The 17,261-nt window shown below is 44.8% G+C and overlaps 1 protein-coding gene across 2 annotated transcripts in view; it reads right to left on the reverse strand.

Annotated features, from left to right (window-relative positions):
• plac8.2 (placenta associated 8, tandem duplicate 2) overlaps positions 1-17,261 on the reverse strand; it is a 139,148-nt gene that overhangs the window by 16,513 nt on the left and 105,374 nt on the right. The window contains exon 1 of one of the 2 annotated variants that reach the window (XM_068014016.1): positions 9,335-9,372. The exons of the other annotated variant lie outside the window; for it this stretch is intronic. The gene's annotated coding sequence lies outside the window, so the exon portion shown is untranslated. Of the gene's footprint in view, positions 1-9,334; positions 9,373-17,261 lie in introns of those variants that run through there. 2 annotated transcript variants of the gene reach the window in all.

Below are 17,261 nucleotides of genomic sequence, written 5' to 3' on the forward strand. Positions count from 1 at the left end.
CCTGGCATTTACTCCCTGGCTGCTTTCCTGTCCAATAGGCAGCAAGCCTGTCAAACAGAAAACCTGTTGAGAACATGTAAAAGATGTCCGACAATTAATTTCTGCAGGAAGTCCAGGAATTCTATACTTCTGGGTTTCCCATCTGAAAACACAGCCCTTTACTCTCCTCCCGGCCTCAAGTATATATCAGGGTAATGGATTCAGTGTTGGGAAATACTCTTTTTCCTGCCACTAGTGTTCAGGATCAGTTAATAAATTGAAGTAATGTGCAGTGTAAGGACCTTCAAATTCAATCATGTTCGATGTTGCAACAAGCTGAATGTATGAAGAATTACACTTGTTAACAATTGAAAATATATATGGCCCAGGTTGTTATTTTTCAGCAGCATCTACCTTTGCTTAATTGTCATTAATTAAATATTTTCACAACACAGCTAGGGAGACAGTTATTTTCTGTAAATGGAAATGCTCCCCATTGGGAGCCATTGATTACCACACCACCAAATTGTGCCTTTCTTTTTAAAACACTCCTAAGTTCAAAGGTTCAGGAAGCTTTTCTCTCATTTTCTTTCTCTTCTCCCTTACAAATTGGAGTTTTCGAACGCAGCTCAATTGGTTGTGACCTGATACCTCAAGTCACTTTGGCAAATCTAATTGACCCAATACAGAAGCTGTATATTAACATGCCTCTGTCCTGCTTCAAAGAATCATAATAATAAAATGTGAGCAAAGAATATGTCTCAATTAGAAAAGGAGAACCATCCTTTGGCGAACATTACAGCGCAGTACAGGCCCTTTGGCCCGCGATGTTGCGCCGACCTGTGAAACCATCTGACCTACACATATGTCTATCCAATGACCACTTAAATGCCCTTAAAGTTGGCGAGTCTACTACTGTTGCAGGCAGGGCGTTCCACGCCCTTACTACTCTCTGAGTAAAGAAACTACCTCTGACATCTGTCCTATATCTATCACCCCTCAACTTAAAGCTATGTCCCCTCGTGTTTGCCATCACCATCCGAGGAAAAAGACTCTCACTATCCACCCTATCCAACCCTCTGATTATCTTATATGTCTCTATTAAGTCACCTCTCCTCCTCCTTCTCTCCAACGAAAACAACCTCAAGTCCCTCAGCCTTTCCTCGTAAGACCTTCCCTCCATACCAGGCAACATCCTAGTAAATCTCCTCTGCACCCTTTCCATAGCTTCCACATCCTTCCAATAATGCGGTGACCAGAACTGCGCGCAATACTCCAGGTGCGGTCTCACCAGAGTTTTGTACAGCTGCAGCATGACCTCGTGGCTCCGAAACTCGATCCCCCTACTAATAAAAGCTAACACACCATATGCCTTCTTAACAGCCCTATTAACCTGGGTAGCAACCTTCAGGGATTTATGCACCTGGACACCAAGATCTCTCTGCTCATCTACACTACCAAGAATCTTCCCATTAGCCCAGTACTCTGCATTCCTGTTACTCCTTCCAAAGTGAATCACCTTGCACTTTTCCGCATTAAACTCCTTTTGCCATCTCTCAGCCCAGCTCTGCAGCCTATCTATGTCCCTCTGTACCCTATAACATCCTTCGGCACTATCCACAACTCCACCGACCTTAGTGTCATCCGCAAATTTACTAACCCACCCTTCTACACCCTCTTCCAGGTCATTTATAAAAATGACAAACAGCAGTGGCCCCAAAACAGATCCTTGCGGTACACCACTAGTAACTAAACTCCAGGATGAACATTTGCCATCAACCACCACCCTCTGTCTTCTTTCAGCTAGCCAATTTCTGATCCAAAGCTCTAAATCACCTTCAACCCCATACTTCCGTATTTTCTGCAATAGCCTACCATGGGGAACCTTATCAAACGCCTTACTGAAATCCATATACACCACATCCACTGCTTTACCCTCATCCACCTGTTTGGTCACCTTCTCGAAAAACTCAATAAGGTTTGTGAGGCACGACCTACCTTTCACAAAACCGTGCTGACTATCGCTAATGAACTTATTCTTTTCAAGATGATTATAAATCCTGTCTCTTATAACCTTTTCCAACATTTTACCCACAACCGAAGTAAGGCTCACAGGTCTATAATTACCAGGGCTGTCTCTACTCCCCTTCTTGAACAAGGGGACAACATTTGCTATCCTCCAGTCTTCCGGCACTATTCCTGTCGACAATGACGACAGAAAGATCAAGGACAAAGGCTCTGCAATCTCCTCCCTAGCTTCCCAGAGAATCCTAGGATAAATCCCATCTGGCCCAGGGGACTTATCTATTTTCACACTTTCCAAAATTGCTAACACCTCCTCCTTGTGAACCTCAATCCCATCTAGCCGAGTAGCCTGAATCTCAGTATTCTCCTCGACAACATTTTCTTTCTCTACTGTAAATACTGACGCAAAATATTCATTTAACACTTCCCCTATCTCCTCTGATTCCACACACAACTTCCCACTACTATCCTTGATTGGCCCTAATCTAACTCTAGTCATTCTTTTATTCCTGATATACCTATAGAAAGCCTTAGGGTTTTCCCTGATCCTATCCGCCAATGACTTCTCGTGTCCTCTCCTTGCTCTTCTTAGCTCTCCCTTTAGATCCTTCCTGGCTAGCTTGTAACTCTCAAGCGCCCTAACTGAGCCTTCACGTCTCATCCTAACATAAGCCTTCTTCTTCCTCTTGACAAGCGCTTCAACTTCTTTAGTAAACCACGGCTCCCTCGCTCGACAACTTCCTACCTGCCTCACAGGTACATACTTATCAAGGACACGCATTAGCTGCTCCTTGAATAAGCTCCACATTTCGATTGTTCCCATCCCCTGCAGTTTCCTTCCCCATCCTACGCATCCTAAATCGTGCCTAATCGCATCATAATTTCCTTTCCCCCAGCTATAATTTTTGCCCTGCGGTATATACCTGTCCCTGCCCATCGCTAAGGTAAACCTAACCGAATTGTGGTCACAATCACCAAAGTGCTCACCTACATCTAAATCCGGGTTCATTACCCAGTACCAAATCCAATGTGGCATCGCCCCTGGTTGGCCTGTCTACATATTAATTTCTAGGTAAAGTAGAGACTTCTTTGATTACTTAGAAAGATAATCTGTGAGCCTCATGACAATCAATTTTGCATTAATCATCTAACTGTGTTTCAAAATTACAATTCAGTTCTTATGGTTTGTTAGTTTTGTCAAAAATTCAGTTGACTAGAGCATAAAACCATCTTATCAACTATTACACAGTGGCAGTTTTTGTGACAATTTGCAATACTATATTATCAATGTTGTGGTGAATTTTGTGATATTAGGAATGGCTCCCTCTTATCAGAAGCTGGCTTTGTGGTTCTGAGATGAGGCAAGCTTCTTAACACAGAAGCATGTCCGTGAACTTTTTTTTAACCTTTTCGGAAGATGAATCCTTTTATAAAATTTTTAATGCCTCATTCATAGGAAAATAAATCTTTTACTTTATAACCCCTCATTATGGCCAGATTCTTTTCCAGTGCAAGGGTGAACAGTTCAGTTTTGTATATATTATTGGAAGCATTGTTGGATAAAGTTGTTATGGAATAGTTTTTATTTGTGGTGTCTTTTATTTCAGGGTTTTGTCTAAGTGGACACTGAGATGGTCCATAGCCGGGGAATAGAAAAGTGGGAAATTATGGAGCAGCGGTGATGTGGGGATGATTTCAGGGAAATTGGAGTCTGATTAGCCCCTCATGGACAGTCCGCCTGGAATGAAAGTGTCCCAGGTGCATCCTCCTCTTCCTCCTCTTCCTCCTCTTCCTGTTTCAGAATGCTGATAGTTTGCTCCATTATATTCCTGATCGCAGCATTGCTCTCATTGTTTGAACACTATCATGTGTAATCGAATGACAGAGGGGAGTCATGGGCCACATGTATAGAGGGTAGTCCTTGACACCAAGCAGCCACACTGTGGTTCATTGTGTTGACTCGATGATGGCGAAAGAAGCTGACTGGTGCAGAATAAAAGCATCATGGCTGCTTCCAGGATAGCAAACACTCACCAACCTGGAGCTCTGTGCCTGGTCATGCACCAACTGCATGTTGAGGGAGTGGTACCCTTTGCGATTTCAGTACATCTTCCCATTGAGATATGGTGCCTGCAAAGCCACATGCGTGCAGTCCATGGCTCCCTGCACTATTGGGAATCCCCCTATCCTGGCAAAGCCATATATCCACTCCTCCTGCTTCTCTCTGCTTATAGAGAAGACTATGGCGTCCCCTATCTTTGTGTACAGGCCCTGATGCAGTGATGTGCAGTGACCTGGAAGATGTTGGCGATGTTGCCAGCTCCAGCCTGGAAGGATCTGAGGCGTAGAAATTGAGGACGACGGTGATCTTGACGGCTGCTGGCAGCACCTCCTTGCTCTGTTCTGTGGCTGCAGGTCCGGTTCAAGAAAGTTGCAAAATTCAGTGACTACCTGCTTGGTGAATTGCAACCACCTCAGACATTGCTCCTAGCTGAGGTGGAGGTAGGAGAAGTGCTCTCTGAATACCCTGGGTGGGTAAGGCATTCTGTTGCGAGCTCTCCTCCTCCTCGCTTTGCACACAGCTTCCCCTCTCTGATGCCTGTCCATTTCCCTGTCGTGCTGCAGCCCAAGAGGGACTGTAACTATAGCCCCATGGCTAAGAGTAAGCTTCCTGCTTAGAGGCCTTCAAACTCCACACAATTTGCAAAGGTCCAGCAACTTCTAACTGAAAGAACTAGTGTGAGCTCCTCCAGCAGCACAGTACACAGTACTTTCACTAACTTTGCAGCAGCAAAAGAAAGTCAAAAGCACCTCACCTGGAAGTCCCATGCTGATGCCTTTAAATAGTGCTTAGTGGGGGGTGGGGTGAGGGGAGATCCCTTGAGCAGCTGAACGCATTTCCAGCTGTGCATTTACGAGAGAGTGTTAACAGGATCTGCGAGGTTCAAAATTGCAGGTCTGGCCTCAATCAGTGTTAGATGCTGAGTGAATCATAATCTGCCCACTCTGCATGTTTCTGGTGCAAGCATTGCATGCCCATGCTATTGCCCTTCCAAGCATGTCGTTTGGCAGCGCTAAAAGTGGTTGCAAATGGATCAGACGCCATTTTTAGCCTCTTGGTTCTCTCATCGTGCCAACACCAGTGACGCTATGGAGCTCATTATTATAGCCAAACAATCCAAGAAGAACCTACATTATAGGCTGTATCTATATAGTTCAATTAAACAACCAGGAAGATATATTGACCTTGGAGGAAGTGCAGTGGGGATTTACCAGCATGATACCTGGACTCTAAAGGTTAAATTACAATGAGAGATTACACACAATTGCGTTGTATTCCCTGGAACTTAAAAGGCTAAGGAGTAGTTAGGATATTAAGGGGAACGGATAGTTTATCTCTATGGTATTTCCACTGGTTGATGAGTTAAGGGGTTGAATTTTATCAGCCCTCCGACGTCGAAAGTTGTGGCAGGGGGGGCCCTGAAAATTCTTCCAGGAGCGGCCCATCACGACCCCTGACGCTGGGAAGGCCCCGCCGCATTTTACCAGCAGCGGCAAGGCCTCAGTGCCACACCCCACCACCCCCCCCCACCCGCCACTTGGCGGCAGGGCTTTCATTTTAATATTGAAATCAAATTAAATAAATGCAAATTACCTTACCTTAACCCGACGGCTGTCCCATACCAATATTCTGCCCGGTGGCTGGAACTCCCACGCCTTCGGATCTCCATTTGGAGGTCCGAGGTATGACACTGGTGATGAGGGGGAAGGACTGACATTTTCAAGTCAGGAAAGGGGAGTGCGTGGGGGTGCGGTGAAAACCGTTCCGATTGTTCATGGGGATGGTGGGAAGGGGTTGAGGGTCAAAGGTGCTGAAGTTGGGGAGTGAACATTCAGCATAGCAGAAGGTGGTTTTTTGGGGGGGATAGGTCATTTTATTATTGTTTACTCAGTGGGGGGCGGGGGTGGGAGAGGGGTTTCAAAGTTACAGTTAAATTTAATTTCCATTTTTAATTGCAGCAGCACCTTTAAATATTACAATTACCAGTAAGGGCTTGAAGCCCTTTAAAAATGGCTCCAGCGCCTGCGCAGTGGCGCCGGACACCATTGCCGGGGACAAAGCGGCCACCCCCTCTACATCATCAGGGGTGGCCGTTCCGCCCCCTCCATTTAAATGATCCCCACGTGAAATATCGCGGGGGCTCAGCAGTGCACAAGTCGTGCGTGCGCCATGCCTTCTTTCAAGAGCTTATAAAATTCAGCCCTAGGACTAGAGGGCAAAGTCTAAAAATTTTATTTATTTTATGATACAGCACTGAAACAAGCCCTTCAGCCCGCCAAGTCTGTGCTGACCAACAACCACCCATTTATACCAATCCTACAGTAATCCCATATTCCCTACCACCTACCTACACTAGGGGCAATTTACTAAGGCCAATTTACCTATCACCTGCAAGTCTTTGGCTGCAGGAGGAAACCGGAGCACCCGGCGAAAACCCACACAGTCACAGGGAGAACTTGCAAACGCCACACAGGCAGTACCCAGAATTGAACCCGGGTCCCTGGAGTTATGAAGCTGCAGTGCTAACCACTGCACCACTAGACCTTTTAGGAGTAAAATTAGGAAACACTTCTACACATTAGGGTAGAAGTTTGGAACTCTAACACAAATGGCAATTGATGCTAGATCAATTATTGATTTTAAATCTGAGATTGATAGATTTTTGTTAACCCAAGTTATTAAGGGATATGGGGCAAAGGTGGGTATATGGTGTTAGGTCACAGAAGATCAGCCATCATCTTATTGGATAACAGAACAGTGGCTAAACGGCCTACTCCAGTTCTGATGTTTCTAAAGCGTATAACTACCTTAACAGATACTGGCAAAAAATTGCTGCAAATACTCAGCAGGTCTGGCAGCATCTGTGGAGAGAGAAGTAGAGTTAATGTTTCAGGTCAGTGACCTTTCATCAGAACTGGCAAAGGTTCGAAATGTAATAGGTTTTAAGCAAATAAAGCGGGGGTGAGGCAAGAGATAACAAAAGGGAAGTTGTTGATGGGACAGAGTAGAGCATGGCTACCCAATCCGACCCGAACCCAATGGGACCCGACGACATGGGTCGGGTCGGGTCGCTCTTCTGGGTCTGGCATTCGGACTTGGGTCGGGTCGGGCCAGGTTGGACACACTCTATCACCACCTCCGGTAAGTGTCTCCAATGTTAATGTACAGTTTGGACTTGAAAGGTTGTTTAGTTATAGTTATTTTAAGCTTGTGCAGCTAAGCAACAAAGTGAAAAATGGATGCTAGGTTAACTGATGGTCGGGCGCGGGAAAAAATGAAAGGACTCGGGCTGGGTCTGGTTCGGGTCAGATGTGGTTCTGTCGGGTTGGGTTTCATTTGCAGACCCGAGCCGGCCTTTAGGGCAGAGGGTCACAGAGAATAACTGGCAAGAAGGTCATGGAGCAAAGGCAAAGGATGTGTTAATTATATGCTGAAAGACAAAGTGTTAGTGCAGAGAGGGTGTTAATTGACAGAAAAAGAACAGCCCTGGCCAAAAGCACAAGCATGAAAAAAAAAATGGGCAGGTACATGGCAAAAAAAATGGATGATGAAACAAACTCTCCTCACTATCCAAGGCCACAAACAATCCTTTCAGGTGAAGCAGTGATTTACGTGTACAGCTTTCAATTTAGTATACTGTATTTGCTGCGCACAATGTGGTCTCCTCTGAGTTCCGAAGAAGGGTCACTGACCCGAAACGTTAACTCTGCTTCTCTTTCCACAGATGCTGCCAGACCTGCTGAGTGAATCCAGCATTTCTTGTTTTTGTTTGTGGTCTCCTCTACATTGGGGAGATCAAACGCAGATTGGGTGACTGCTTTGTGGAACACCTCTGCTCAGTCTGAAAGCATGATCCCAAGCTTTCAGTTGCTGGCTATTTCAACACTCCCCCCTGCTCTCATGCCCACATATCTGTCCTGGGCTTGCTGCAGTGTTCCAGTGAACATCAACGCAAGCTCGAGAAACAGCATCTCATTTACTGATTAGGCACGCTACAGCCTGCTGGACTGAACATTGAGTTCAATAATTTCAGAGCATGACGGGCCGCCCCTTTTTATTTTTAGTAATATTTTTTCTTTTTTCTTTTTTATTTGTTTATTTTATTTTAGTCATTATTCATTTTTTTCTACATGTTTGTGCTTTTGGCCAGAGCTGCTCTTTTTTCTGTCAATTAACATCCTCTCTGCACTAACGCTTTGTATTTCACCACACCATTAACACACCCTTTGCCTTTGCTCCATGACCTCCTTGTCAGTTATTCTCTGTGATCCTCTGTCCTATCAACAACTTCCCTCTTGTTATCTCTTGCCCCACCCCTGCTTTATTTGTTTAAAACCTATTACATTTCTAACCTTTGTCAGTTCTGATGAAAGGTCACTGACCCAAAATGTTAACTCTGCTTCTCTTTCCACAGATGCTGCCAGACCTGCTGAGTATTTCCAGCATTTTTATGTTTTTATTTCAGATTTCCAGCATCTGCAGTATTTTGCTTTTATATTAACAGATACTAGACTGTTCTCACTGCCTGATTCACAAATTAAATGCTTATTACAACATCAGCTCCAGAATCTATTTCTTATCACAATTTTAATCAAACATACAAAGCTAAATTTTCCCTAAAATATGCACAAGCTTTATAATATCTTTTTAAAGTTGCTTTTGCATAACTTCTGACTTTGAGACTCTAATCAATTCACTGGTGTGTGTTTATCTTGGTCAAATTAAGGAACCTCCAGGTTGTACCATATAATAACCAGACAGGTTTCTCTTACAGTGAGATGCAAACAGTATTCACTTTCTTCAACTTGATCCCCAGCGCAGACTCTACCAGCCTCTTCTCTTGAGAATAAGTATCCTCACTGCACACCCAAAGTTCAGAGTCAAGGCAAGGTACTATGAAAGCCCTGTTCATATTGAGGGCACTTCAATTTGCTTAGGACAGATCAAGGTTTAAAGCTATTTTTATGAATCTCTAAGACTAAAGTGCAGACTCTGATTCCTCCATTAACTTTCTGTAGTTCAGCTGCCCCAGCACTGAAAAATCTCAAGGCTGCCTTTTTCAAGAAAGAGTCAGAAATAAGCTTATCCAGAAAAAAATGAAACAGATTTGAATTAATTCCATTCGAACCCATTCTTTGCTGATATACTAGGTACATTAACACATTGGTAAACATTTAATACATTTCCCATGATGTCGGCTGCATCTTACTTCAAAAAATCTAGATCTGGTTTAATTTTTTAGTTGCCAATGTTTATTAAAAAACTCACCGCCTTTAGTAAGGAAATGGATCCTGGAGAAGCTTCCCTCTCTACTACGTTGAAAAATAAGTTACGTTTTCTATCCGCACTTTTATATAGGCTTAGTAAAGCAAGGGGTTGGCCCTTTGCCAATTAGCTTTTCTTGTTAGATTATTAAGCTTAACACATGTTTGCGCAATGAGAAATCATGGTGGTGACACACCCCATTTTTGCAATATTTGCATTGAGTACTTTTATAATGTTATACCTTACAATATAGTATGAAGCAGCTGAAGAGATTCAACATGCGGGGCTAGGGGCTCCACCAGGACTCTGCCTGAAATCGGGCAGTGGACAATGAGGGGAAGTTCTGCCAATAAGCTCAGCTGCTGCCTCCCCTCCATGATCTGGACTTTCCTCTTTCCAACTCTTGCTGAGAATGCTGCTGGCCACTCCTTTCCATTTTATCACCTGCAAATGTCAATGGGCAGGGCTTTCATACCTATAATGAAGACAAAGCTTCCATGATGTTGCTGCAAATGAAGGGGGTAGACTGCAGAGTCACAGCTGTCAGTTACCACTTGTCTTTGGAGACTGAGCTCAGATGCTACACGTAAGTACAATGTTCCTCAAAGATTCCTCTTTTCAGGTAAGTACCCATGCATTGTGAGCCCCACAATTCCAAAGCCATACATAGGTAGACTTCACCTTGGCCTCCTTTGGAAAGGTGGCACATCCTGAGCCACTTCCCTGGCTCCATCACACAGTGCCACATTATCACTAACACTCAAAATTTTCCCCCAGGTGAAAGTATCTGAAGTGTTTCATGAGATTGAAAAAACAAGTAACACAGAGGCAAGATTGAGAAGGTGGTGGCAAAGGAACATGAGACAGGATCTTGATTTGGGAACTCATGGGTGGGCTTCACGTCCGTATCCTGCCCCTCATCATCATCCTCACCCTCATCATCAGAACCATCATTGTAGTTGACAAATACAGTTGACCTTCTCTCCTTTTCCTGCCCCCTCTGTTGCTGTGTCATGATGAATCTGCAGGAAAAGAGCATTTAAGCTAATGTCAGGCAAACCCCCAACCTGCCAAGACTGAGGCACACATTATTTCACCACATGAGCAAAAACTTAAAATTGCAAGCCCTGACTGGAAGGACATTTGCGCAGTACCAGACAATGTTGAAACAATAGGGACCCAGCAGTTGCTTCCCCAATACACAGAAGTGGTCAGACCAGTTTTAGTCACATGACTAACTGGCTGTTGCAGAGAATTTGAACTTCCAACAAAGGATTTGAAGAGACAAAGCCATGTGCTCATGGAGTGAGGATGGCTGTGCTCCTGGAACTGAAGCAGAGCCCTCTCTGCCTGCCTCCATCACTTTTCCACGGAACTGAATCTTGTGAAAACATGTGAAACTCAAACGGAGAAAGGTTTCCTACGTGAACAAGGTTTTAAAAAGACTACTGGGTCCCAATGAAACAAGGACTACAGCAAGCTTGAGAAACAGGAACAAAATATTGCCTCAAACTGTTCTACTTATCTTTTCTTCTGCTCTTTTCTATCCCTTTTCTCATGTGTGTATCGCGTGTGCATGCTAACGTGGGCGCGTCGTATATCCGTAGGTGTTAACCATATTAGAGTTTAAGTTTAAGGTTTAATAAATGTAATCTTTCTTCTTTAAACCAAAGAAAGCCTGTTTGTGTTCATTTCTTTGCCCTATAATTGGAAAGTTGTGAACAAGGATTCACAAAGGGGGAGCTCAAAACACAGTGTGTTTAAAATTAAACCCTGTTACACTAAGACCAGGTGAAGATAGTAAGAGACCCCTAGACACCATTTGCAGCTGGTTGTAACACGAAGAATAGATGAGCATTGGGATTCTGGAGACAAAAAAGGGTTTGGAAGCTAGTGGCTGTGTGTCATTTGACAGGGATTCCATGACACTAACCTGGCACCACCAATGTCCTACTGATCTCGTCATCTCCCATAAATGGAGAACAGAGTGCCACCCCAGCAGCTCCAAGGCCTGCTCTTTGTATGGTTGAGTTATTTAGCATCAGAGATTTCCCCATACATCCCTTACTTCTGACGGACATTGGGCTGTATTTTATAGAGCCCAGGACATTGGGATCTGTGGTGGGGCTGGCCTGAAGATGGCACCAGATGAGGCCTGCCACGGACCTCGACGCCGGCAGGGCCCGGCCCAATATTACTGGCGCAGCGAGGCCTCGTGGTGGCCCAACCCCTCCCCACCGCTTGGCGATGGGACCGCTATTTAAATAAACTGAAGTACCTGAATTAATTACTCTGCTGTCGCCTCCAGATGTTCCGTTGCAATCTTTGGCCCGGAGTCCAGCACTCCGGAGCCTTCGGATCCCCATCCAGGGAAATGAGGCGCAACACTGGTGGGGAGGGGGGAGGAGGTAAGTTTCTGAATGCGGGGGTGGGGGGGCGGGGATGGGGTCAAATTAACGTCATGTGTGTAGGGGATGGTGGGAAGGGTTATAGTTTAAAGTTTGTGCAGCTTGCGGAGGGGAGGTCATATGGTAAAGGTAAGTGTTTTGGGGGAAGGGCAAATAATTAATTTAATTGTTATTGGGGGTGGGAGAGGGGCAGAGAGATGTATTCATTTAATTTCAATAAATCTTTCTTTAAATATGTCAATTTGCCAATAAGGCTAACAGCCCTTTAAAAATGTTGTCAGCTGCCTGTGCATTGCCGGGGACAGACAGCTCGCCCCCTCCTCGTGATCGGGGCGGCTGCCCGCCCCAGCTATTTAAATGAGCCACTGCGCTTGGAATCGCGGCGGCTCTTTGGTGTGTGGCCTACGTTGGCGGCGGGCTTATAAAATCAGCCCATTGTGTGTAAATTTCTTCTGCAACAAAATTGCATGTATTTAATGAAGGCTAGCAACTGAGGGTGCCTTCCAGGTGGCATCAGACAACTGATGTAAGAGATCTTACTCTGTTAAAGGGGAGAAGTGGTTTTAAGATTTTTTCTACAAGTAGCTGTTGGTAGGAGAAATAGCAACACATACTGTAATATCGCATGTTAGTGTCCCACTTCAATAAAGTATGAAGGGTTACTTGTGCAACTGTGGGATTTCTGGTAACACTCTTGCCTCTGTCAGAAGGTTGTAGATTCAAGGTCCACTCCAAAGACATCAGCACCTAATCTAGGTTGGCACTTCGGTGTGGTACTGAGGGAGTGCTGCATTGTCAAAGATGCTGCTTTGCTTCAAATGCAGTAGTATTTCCTTTTTCTTAGTTCAGCATATTTGTATTTATTTTCTAGCCACTGGAAATTTCCATTAGGACAGGGGAGCACAGATAAATCAGTATCTTATTCTCTGGAGTGAGGTGACCTCCAAATCTTCCATTATCTTAAAGTGTGCACCACAGGTATGCAAAATAATCTGTTTTATCCTTCATAGGAAAAGGAGTAGGCCATTCACCCCCTTGAGCCTGTTCTACTATTTAATTAGATCATGACTGTTCCGTAACTCAACTCCATTTTCCTTGCCTTTGCTCCATATTCCTTGATTCCCTTACCTTATAAAATTCTGTTGCTCTCTTGAAAATTTCAATTGACCAAGCATTCACAATGTTTTTAGAGTCATAGAGAGATACAGCACTGAAACAGGCCCTTTGGCCCACCAAGTCTGTGCTGACCGTCAACCACCCATTTATATTAATCCTACATTAACCCCATATTCCCTACCAGCTACCTACACTAGGGGCAATTTACAACAGCCAATTTACCTATCAACCTGCAGGTGTTTGGCTGTGGGAGGAAACCAGAGCACCTGGCGGAAACCCACGTGGTCACAGGGTGAACTTGAAAACTCCACACAGACAGTACCCAGGTCGCTGGAGCTGTGAGGCTGCGGTGCTAACCACTGCGCCACTGTGCCACTCCCTTTTGGGGGAGAGCATGCTCGATTTCTACTCCCCGTTCTATGAAAAAGTGCTTCCTCATTTAACTCTTGAATAAAGTGGATGCCTTGGATCTCTGGTGCCACTCTTGCCTCTGAATCAGAAGGTGGTGGGTTCAAGTCTCAGTCCAGTGACTTGAGCACATAGTCTAGGATGTTGCTTCAGTGCAGTACTTAAGGAGCTCGACTGTTTTTTGGTTGAGACATTAAACTGAGGCCTATCTGCCCATTCTGCTGCATGTAAAAGATCCGAGGACACTATTTGAAAAATATTGAGGACTTCTCCTGGTGTCCTGTACAATATTTCTCTTTCATCCAAGACCACTAAAACAGATTATCTTGTTATAGTTTCATTGCTGCTTGTGGGATCTTACTTGTCAAATTGGCTGCCAATTTTCACGACATTAATGTAGTGACTGCACTTCAAAAGTACTTAATTGTAAAGTGCTTTGGGACATCATGAGATTGTTAGAGGTGTTACATTTTTTAAAATTCATTCATGGGATGTGGGCGACGCTGGCTAGGCCAGCATTTATTGCTCATCGCTAATTGCCCTTGAGAAGGTGGTGGTGAGCTGCCTTCTTGAACCGCTGCAGTCCATTTGGGGTAGGTATACCCACAGTGCTGTTAGGAAGGGAGTTCCAGGATTTTGACCCAGCGACAGTGCAGGAACAGTGATATAGTTCCAAATCAGGACGGTGTGTGACTTGGAAGGAAACCTGCAGGTGGTGGTGTTCCCGTGTATTTGCTGCCCTTGTCCTTCTAGTTGGTAGAGGTCGCGGGTTTGGAAGGTGCTGTCTAAGGAGCCTTGGTGCATTGCTGCAGTGCATCTTGTAGATGGTACACACTGCTGCCACTGTGCGTCGGTGGTGGAGGGCGTGAATGTTTGTTAATAGGGTGCCAATCAAGTGGGCTGCTTTGTCTGGATGGTGTCGAGCTTCTTGAGTGTTGTTGGAGCTGCACCCATCCAGGCAAGTGGAGAGTATTCCATCACACGCCTGACTTGTGCCTTGTAGATGGTGGACAGGCTTTGCGGAGTCAGGAGGTGAGTTACTCACCTCAGGATTCCTAGCCTCTGACCTGCTCTTGTCGCCGCGGTATTTATATGGCTACTCCAGTTCAGTTTCTGGTCAATGGTAGCCCCTAGGATGTTGATAGTGGGGAAGTCAGCGATGGTAATGCTGTTGAATGTCAAGGGGAGGTGGTTAGATTCTCTCTTGTTGGAGATGGTCATTGCCTGGCACTTGTGTGGCGCGAATGTTACTTGCCACTTATCAGCCCAAGCCTGGACATTGTCCAGGTCTTGCTGCATTTCTACACGGACTGCTTCAGTATTTGAGGAGTCACGAATGGTGCTGAACATTGTGCAATCATCCGCGAACATCCCCACTTCTGACCTTATGATTTCCGCACAATTATGCAATGTGTCTTCACAAGTGACTGCAAATCAAAAGAATGTTCAATACATGGAAAGGAAACATAATGGACCATGATTTGTTGTATTAAGGCAATGAACTGCATCTACTGCTAGTTAGAGATGTCCTTGCCTGCTAAACGCAACAATATTTTGTGCTGCAAGTTGCTGAAAGTGCAAACTGATAACATCACAATGAAAGAAACTGGGCATCTGGAACCTGAGTGAACAGGAAAGCAGCTGTCTATCTCCATAACCAATCAAATTGAAGGATTGGGAAATTAAAAGCGCATGGGCTGAGAAAGAAATGTAAATGAGTGTGTGTGAATTCAGTGCCAACACAAGAAATAGGAGCAGAAATAGACCATATGGCCCATTGAGCCTGTTCCACCATTCAATACAATCATGGCTGATCTTGGGCTTCAATTCCACTTTCCTGCCTGTTCCCCATATCCGTTGATTCCCTGTGAGACCAAAAATCTGTCTATCCCAGCCTTAAATGTATTCAATGATGGAGCATCCACAATCCTCTGGGATAGAGAATTCCAAAGATTCACAACCCTTTGAGTGGAGTAATTTCTCCTCATCTCGGTCCTGAGACTGTGCCCCCGTGTTCTAGATACCCCGACCAGTGGAAACAACCTCTATCAAGCCCTTTCAGAATCTTGTATGTCATAGAGTCATAGAGTTAGACAGCACAGAAACAGGCCCTTTGACCCACCGTGTCCGTGCCGACCATCAAGCCTATCTATTCTAATCCCATTTTCCAGTACTTAGCCCGCAGCCTTGTATGCTATGGCGTTTCAAGTGCTCATCTATGATGATCTATGATGTCTCAATTAGATCACCTCTCATTCTTCTAAACTCCAGAGAATATAGGCCCAATTTACTCAGCCTCTCATCACAGGACAACCCCCTTATCCCAGGATCCAATTTAGTAAATCTTCGCTGCACCGCCTCCAGTGCAAGTATATCCTGTCTTAAATGTGGAGACCAAAACTGCACACAATATTCCAGGTGTGGTCTCACCAAGGCCCTGTACAATTTTAGGAAGACTTCTTTATTCCTGTACTCCAATCCTCTTGCAAAAAAGGCCAACATGCCATTTGCCTTCCTAATAGTCTGCTGCACCTGCATGTTAACTTTGTGCATTCCTTGTACGAGTACCCTCAAGGCTCTCTGAACATCAACACTTACCAGTTTCATACCTTTTAAAAAATATTCTGCTTTTCTATTTTTGTGACCAAAGTTAACAACTTCACATTTCCCTATACTATACTCCGTTTGCACTGGAGTGCTGACTTGGGTTGCATTAGAGTGCTATCGTGGAACTTTGGTAACTGAGGAAGTTCGGTAAGGAGGGAGCGAGGAGCTCCTTTATTTCCTACCTGTCCTCAGAGTGAGGGGAGCCGAGAGCTTCCAAAAAGCACAGCTGACTGGGAGAAGACTCGGAGGGCGGAGTTCCAGACTGGTAAGTATAAAAAAACTTACCTCTGGTAAAAAAACCTGAAAGGAATGTCACAGGAAAGCTGTGACCTGATTGGCTGGTAGGGAATTTTATTTTACTGAATTTGAAAATAAAACATTGATAAAAATTGATTAAAATCCTAATTAACTAACAAATAGAGTAACTAAACCAGAGGGAGGAGATTAAAGTATTTACTTAGCATTTAATATTTATAGTAGGAATCTAGCACTAGGGACCATATAGTTAATTATAACAATTTAGTAAGGATTTAATAAGTATTTATTTATTTTAAATTAATTTATTAATTAGTGCTAGAAATGTCAGTTAGAGGGGTAAAGTGCTTCACCTGTGAGATGTGGGAGGTCCGTGATGCTTCCAGCGTTCCGGACGACTACATCTGCAGGAAGTGTACCCAGTTGCAGCTCCTCACAGACCGTATGGATCGGTTGGAGCGGCAACTGGATGCACTTAGGAGCATGCAGGTGGCAGAAAGTGTCATAGACATGGGTTTTAGAGAAGTGGTTACACTCAAGGTGCAGGCAGATAGATGGGGGACCGCTAGAAGGGGCAGGCAGTCAGTGCAGGAATCCCCTGTGGCTATCCCCGTCTCTAACAAGTATACCGTTTTGGATACTGTTGGGGGGAATGGCCTATCAGGGGAAAACAGCAGCAGCCAGAACAGTGCACCACGGCTGGCACTGTTTTTCAGCAGGGAGGGACAAAGCGCAGAAGAGCAATAGTTATAGGGAACTCTATAGTCAAGGGCAAAGATTGGCGCTTCTGTGGACATGGAAGAGACTCCAAGATGGTATGTTGCCTCCCTGGTGCCAGGGTCAAGAATGTCTCTGAATGGACAGGGGGCTTTCTGAAGGGGGAGGGTGAACAGCCAGAGGTTGTGGTACACATTGGTACCAATGACATAGGCAGGAAGAGTGACGAGGTCCTGCAGGGGAAGTTTAGGGAGTTAGGTAGAAAGTTAAAAGACAGGACCTCGAGGGTTGTAATCTCTGGATTACTCCCTGTGCCATGTGCCAGTGAGGCTAGAAACAGGAGGATAGTGCAGTGAAACACGTGGCTGAACAGCTGGTATAGAAGGGAGCGTTTCAGATATCTGGACCATTGGGATCTC

This window comes from Heterodontus francisci, chromosome 1 (assembly GCF_036365525.1).
Source record: "Heterodontus francisci isolate sHetFra1 chromosome 1, sHetFra1.hap1, whole genome shotgun sequence".
Lineage (NCBI taxonomy): Eukaryota > Metazoa > Chordata > Chondrichthyes > Heterodontiformes > Heterodontidae > Heterodontus > Heterodontus francisci.